We start from the raw sequence: 7238 nt of genomic DNA on the forward strand, positions 1-7238 counted from the left end.
CTCATTAGGAAGGGAAATATCCTGTCAAGGGTAGTGCTTCTCTCTTAAGCAGAGGGAGCTCACAGCAGGCAATAGTTTGTTTTTTTTTTTTCTCCTCTATCACATATTCAAATTTCTGCAAACACCATTTCGCTCAGAGCTGGGTATGGATTTTGCATAAGGCCATGTCCTTGGACTGACAGAGCACAGGAACAGAAATAAAGCAGCCTTAGGGGCAACATAGGAGTAAGGAGACAGCAAAGGGGAAAGTGAAGAAGAATACTTTAAGTTACTTGTGTTTGAAATCTCATCTAAACTCAGCTGCTCTCTAAACCCACCGCTATAGCTGCTGGAGGCTGAACTGGTGCTATGGTCTTCAGCACGATAATGCTGCACTACCATACAAGTTTTGTCCGGATTTTAAAATAGCAAATGTTTTGGTACGTGTGGAGACAATTCACTTCTGTAGGCTGTCTCTCTTCAGTCCTTTCCCTGAGCAGCAGCAACAACAGAAAATGAGTGGACGATATCATGAGTTTTTTAGCGCTTGTAGGGTCCCAACCCACCCATTGAGAAGAATATTGTCTAGCCTTGGATAGGAGATCACACTTGGAAGGGAAGAACTGGGGGATAGTGGGAAGTTAAGACTGTTTTGTTTCATTTTGGACCATTGCCTTTGATACCTTTCATAAATGGTTAAAATAGTTGCATGGAATCTGGAAGTTGGAATTTTTGTATATGCATTTTTATGTAAATCCAAAATAGAAAAATGAGGATGAGTTCATTGGGAACAGGCTTGGGTGGCTTGTGAAGTGTTCACCACTAGAGGACTCTACAGCAATAGTTAATTGTCTCTTTTCTCCCCCTCTTTTTTTTTTTTTCCTTTTTTAATATATGCACCCTCTGGTAATCCTTTCTCAGAGAACAAGAAAGCCTGCTCCAGAAGCCCCAGGTGCTGAGCCTTGGCACTGTTGGAAATGTGTCTTTTCGGGCCAGAATTTGAAACAAATTCTCAGACAAGGCCAGACCAGAGTCATTGAGCTTGCCCTGTTTAACATGGAGCATAAATGGTCCTGTTTTCAAGAAAACAACTCGCACGCTATCCTTCTGGGAAGGCAGGTGCTGAGGAACATCTGGGATCACCTTTTTGTTTCCTGCACTTGCTCCTGCCAAAAGGAGGGAGCTTATGGGAGATTTAGATTAGATATTAGGAAGAAATTCTTTACAGTAAGGGTGGTGAGGCACTGGAACAGGTTGCCCAGAGAAGTTGTGGATGCCCCATTCCTGGAGGTGTTCAAGGCCAGGCTGGATGGGGCTTTGAGCAACCTGCTCTGGTGGAGCTGTCCTTGCCCATGGCAGAGAGGTTGGCACTAGATGATCTTTAAGATCCCTTCCAACTCTAACCATTCTGTGATTCTATGGAGGCAGACAGCCCAGGGACACGGCCTTCAGATCCTGGGAATGGGTAGGAAGCACTGACACAGCACTAGGGCTGACCCACAGCAAGGCAGGCGGTCCTCTCCCTCCTGCTCAGACGATGCTGTCAGGACCACTGCCCAGCTGGAGCTGCTCGCTGCCTCCTCCCGAGTCCCTTGGCTGCCTCCCGTTCCCCCCTCGCCAAAGAGGGCAGCCAAAAGGCCCGTCGTGCTCCCCGGTCACACTTCCTCTCTGCCTTTCTCACATTCAAGGGATGGCAGAAAACTGGCCATTGACGGATAAATTAGGTTCTTGGGAATGCTTTTTGATTTTTTTTTTCCCCTCTTTTCCCTCTGGAACTGCTCAGAAGGAAGTCTGGGTCTAAAACACAGACATTTAACCTCCAGGCAGCCAGCCAAAGCCTGCGTCTGCTCTCGGACTGTGAACACTGGAAAGCTTCAGATTGGGTCAGCAGCAGCCCTGCTTGGAGACCCATGTGCTGATACATGTGGATGAACAGGGACCAGCTCTCCAGCTGTCCTCAGAAAGCTGAGACCTCGTGGTGTCTGCCATTTGCTATGCCCTTGAGCTTCAGCCCTCACAAGTCAGTGACGATCAAGGCTCGCGCTGGCAGGCTGGCCTCGTTTAGCACAATCTCATGGTGTGAGGACATCTCTCCTTCAACTGGGCTGCTAGGTCTTCCACTCCTAGCACTGCATGGGCAATGAACAGCAGGAGGATGACAGCTCTGACACCTTGCACGTTTCAACCTTCACCACATGAAGGTAATGCTAGAGAAGGGTTGCTTGGACAACCTCTGAAGAGAACGGGGCAACCCATCCATCCCCCTGTGTTGCACAGGAAGATCTGACTCATTCAGCCCTCTGCTGTTCTGCTAAGACAGGTTGGTTCATGCCATTTCTGCAGGACAGCAGAACCTCTGCTCATGGCCTTCCCTGATTCTTGTGACCTTGGACACCTGCAATGGGTGCCTTTATGGAAGAATCTGCTCCCAGTGCCTGCCCCCCTGCCATGCACCGTGGAGATACAGTGCTTGGGAGAAGGCCAGCTCCAGGTCAGCAGGCACAAGGGTACAGCCACCACTTACATCATTGGCCAAGTCTCTTCCAAATGAGAGCAGTAATAAATCTGCTGTCAGTGAGCTACAGAGAGTCAGCAAATCTCCAAGGTTCCTCTCAAAGAGACATGGTAGGGGGGTCATGATGTTTAATGGGATACAGAGCACACTTGCAGCCCACAGGAGGTTGGTCAGAACCAGCCAGCCAAGCCAGGAGCTCAAAATTGTGGTGGCAGTGAGGCACAGCAGTGCCTGGCATAAGGGTGATCAATGCCTACAGCTTCAGCATCTGCAGCAAGGTCAGGCAGACCACTTTCTCCTCTAGTTGCCCAAAGATTTGTGGTGCCAGACCAGGATTTGACATCCCTCTGAAGCAGAATGGCGCTGAAGGCAGAAGTGTTTTAGGGTCCTGTTACATTTCTCTTCACCAGTCTTTGGAGTCACTGAAAGTTGCCTTGGTGCCAAGAAAACTCTTTCCTTTACTGTAGCCCTAAGCCACTTGTTCCAAAACACCTTTGATCTCCAGTGATTTTTCTGGCAATGTTTGGAGACCATTGTTTGAAATCAGTAACGATCCCTATTTAGGAACATCTTGTAGGTGTAAAAAGCCTGGGTGTTGATTTACACATTGGGCTGTGCTCGGGATTTTTTCCAGGACTGTTGGAAGTAGGTTGTGTGATTGGCAAAAGGGGGGGTTCCCATCAGCACTGCCCATGACGTGCACGTTGTCCCAGGCATCTGATGTGGCCTGGTGAGCCCAGGTCCACACAGCAGCCCCAAGCACCGGGCCTGGCAGCAGTGACACTCGCTAGGGGAAAAAAGGACCGTATTAAAACGAGGTGAGGGCTTGAATGCAAAACCACAGCATAACTGGGGGTCTCTGCACTGGTGGCAAATCTGGCAGCTGGGGCTGGGCTCTTGGTGAAACGCTTGGTTTGCCAACAGCAGTTTGGTACCCCAACCAGGAGACACTGAAATGAGGATGCACAGAGCCTTGCCTGCCTGCCTGCACCTCTGGGGTAAGCTGGCAGGGCTGAGGGAGGGAGAAAAAACCTCCTGTGCTCTGCTTCGGACCATGCACAGGCACTGTGTGCCACGGGGCTCATTTTGCGCTTGAACACCTAGTCGGGATGAACCAGGGAACATTTTCCACCATCCTCTTCTTTTCTTCCTTTGTGTGTCAATAGAGAGATCGGTTATCCTAGGCAAGGTGTGTGTTATTGATCTTTCCGACTCTATTATTCCCATTTGAGGTACTTGGTATAAAGATCTCAGCTACCCTTTAATCTTGCCACACCTCAGAGAGTAGCCAGGGTAGGATCTGATTCCAGTGTTATGCTAGAATTATTTGCTTTGAAACTGAAAACTCCATCACTGACCACTCACAAATGAAATAAAATAAGTCTTCACCAGTTACATTTTTATTTTGAGCGGCTCAGATGGATTTCAGCAGAAGGAAAGTCTCTGGGTTGCCCTGTCACATTATGCACTTAATTTGGACTTGGTCCAGCGAGGATTTTTGATGACTTTGTCTCTACTTCTTGTGTTTTTCAGGATCATGTACACATGGCCGTTGTCCTGGGGATGGGGTACGGTTCCCTCTGAATGCCTAATTAAGCTCCGATTAGCATTTCTTCTCGGAGCAGATGCAGCTTTTCCAGCCCAGCAAACAATGCCATCTGTTGTTCCCTTGCTGTAATTTCCATCTGAAAGTCTGCTCTGCTTCTATATTTAATTGTGAAGTTTCCTGCTGCCAAAAAAGTAAGGTCGGTTTAAATTTGGCATCGGGAGGAAAAGGCCGAGGGGGAGGGAGATTGGATTTTTATTGTTGCTGCAGGGAACGGTAAGTTGGTTTAGTCTGACTGGCAGCTCGGCAGCCTGGTCTCCCGTGCAGGACCAAACCAAAGGGTGAAAACTTTGATCAAGACTCTCATTGCCACCTCGCATCCTCTCCTTGACCTCAGGTCTACTTCTGCTGGGAGGCTTCTGCAGTGTTTTCCTACCGTTGCTCCCACCACTTCCCTGGATGGCTGGATTAGAAGGAATAGCATGGTCCTCGGACACTGGCACTCATAGCCCTATGCTGTGACCTTCCCTGAAGACTTTTGGCATCCACAACAGAGGAAAGTATTCACAAACAACCTTGTCTATGCTCCTAGCCTCGGGGAAACGCTGAATTTGCATGGCCTTGACCAGCCTGCTGTGACTGCCAAGAAGGAAGCCAATTGGAGCAGTGATTTTTGGGCATCTGTCAACTCACGTCTGGCTTGAGACCCACTAAACTAATTTCACACAGACCACTTAGCAGCCATTAGCTGGTTGTGGCATGACCTGTGGTGGACTGTGACCAGTGACCTAGCGGGGAAAACTCTAAATTTTATTATTTAACCCCTTGAAGAGTTGGGTTTTATAGGATGGGAATGCTCAGTGAAAAATAGAAAAAGATGCAAAAGGAGTAAACATGGTTTGTTGGCCAGATTTTATCCCTCCTGCCGCTTCTATGAACACCACTTACTTTAATCAACTACGTCAGGAGCTAGACCTATGATATAAATGGATAAAAACAGCTAGTGAATTCTGGCTAGGGTACATCTTTTGACTCTCCACCTTTGGGAAAGCAAGGTTTTAATGAAAACCAGGCAATTAGGGCTGATTTCTATAACAAGTCAAATCAAATGCTTAATTTTGCAAATGTTTAAGTGTTCCTCCCGTAATAAATGTTATGCTAAACAAATACAGCCAAAGGGTAATTTATTTAAAACTTTGTTTTTGTTTTTGTTTTTGTTTTTTTTCCCCAAATTTTAAAACAGTTAACCCCTATTCCCTTTGATGGGTCATGATGAAGGAGGGGATCTCAGCAGTTTTCCAACTTGTTTTCAAAATGCCAACAAGTTGCAGAATGCTGTACCCCCAGCTGACTAACATCAGCTACGCATTAGGTACATCAAACCAAAGGCCAATGCAGGGCATGATTTGTTTAATAATGCAAGAGAATTTCCCCTATACACTGAAATCATAACCACAGCACCAGTCCCTCAAATACCTCAGGGATGCTTGAGGCCAGCATCCTATGTAAGGAGCTGGTATTAACATTCATCGTAAATTAAGCTTCTTTTCCCTACACACGCCTAGTTCTTAAATCCTCTTTAACAAGAGGTTTAAAAACATTTTCAAATGTCTGCCAGGATTTTTCCTTTGCTATTAAGCATTCCCATTGTGCTCCCCCCTGCCTTCTCAGATGTCTGGCTCAGCTGCTCCTTCACAGTGAGGAGCTAGTTGCCAGTCTGCGTGTCTGGTGTGCCCATCACTGCCGTATCTGGCCTTCTGCTGCTCCCTCGGAACCAAAGCTGCTATCCTAATCCCATCTCCTCGAGCATCTTAACACCAGATGTGTGCACTACCAGAGCACAGGATGTTTCCTGCAGCGTTTGCTGGGACTGCCCTCTGCTCAGCTTTGCCAGAGACGGAGGAGGGAGTTACGCAGCTACGGAGCTGGTGGGCGGGAGATGAGCATTAGATATTGGGTCTTAGAAGCATCTTTTCAGGTAGAGTTTTCCAGAGAGCTATTCCCAGCTTTGTAGGTCCCCAGGACAGAAATTCTCCCTGCCGTGTTGCAGAAGACAGGCTGGGTTCACACACACAGCTTGCTGGGACAGGATTTCACTTTTGTAGTAGCACTCTGAAAGCGCTTTGGAATTAAGAAACATGACCTTACTTTGCTCCACAGCCCTTTCACACTCCGGAGCAGCTGGGTGGAACTCGGCAGTAAAAGGGAAAATCAATTTTGTCTTTCATGTTGTTGTTGTTTAACAGATGCGTTCAGGATGCCACCACACCCGCCTCTTGCACAAATCCCTGTTGTCTTCCTGAACAGCTCATTAAAGTCGTTAGCAGGCCCCGGGACAATTTTCAGGCTCTCCAAGAGTGGCTGCGCTTGTAGCTGGGAAGACAGCAGCACTCTAAGAGTTAAGCTGCAGTGACCTGGAACAACACAGATCCAAAAAAAAACGGGAATTTGATCCAGTTCAGCATCTTCAGTGTACTTTGTTATTTACCATACACGAGTTCTGCCAGCTGTAGCTGATCTTCTGTTCCAACCCAGGAAGAGAAGACTCCATTTTTCATTTATTGGGATTTTTGCTTCAATATATCCCCATAGCAGCCACCTTCCACCTCCTCCCATGTCCCCGCCACGTAGAATTGGCCACGCAGGTGGCAAAGCAAGGACAAGTGGTGGCAGTTACTTCAGTGGGAAACTTAAAGAGATTGTCTTTACTAGGTCAAGAAGCAGCAAGTCCATCCCTGGGTGTACAGAAGGTTTGACACATTTTGGACCTAGGTTTTTCCATCCAGCAATTATCTGGGGAGATACGCTTAATAGAACTGTTAGTTTTCCACTTGAATCTTATTACTGAACGCTTGTGACTGAGTATAGGGAGTATGGCCCAGGAGAATTGGGGTCGTGGGAGGAGATCGGGAAGACCTCATCCCTGCCTCCTCTGAGTATGCAAACTTTGTGTATCCAAAATTTGTTTATTCAAAATTCGTGTATCCAAAGAAGCTTTCAGCTTCTTTTTTTTGTTTTTTGTGTTTTGTTTTTTTTTTCTGGTGGCCAAAACTTTTGTGTCCCAGGGGAGGCACAGCTGCCGGTGGTGAACTTGCACCCCAGGCCAGTTCCTCCGTCCTCTGTGGTGCCTCTCCCTGCAGCACAGGCTGGGAAACACGAGTGGGGACCAGAGGCAGCGCTGTCACCCGTGTCCCTCCA

The sequence above is a fragment of the Calidris pugnax genome, unplaced genomic scaffold, assembly GCF_001431845.1.
Source record: "Calidris pugnax isolate Ruff unplaced genomic scaffold, ASM143184v1 scaffold70, whole genome shotgun sequence".
NCBI classification, from domain to species: Eukaryota; Metazoa; Chordata; class Aves; order Charadriiformes; family Scolopacidae; genus Calidris; species Calidris pugnax.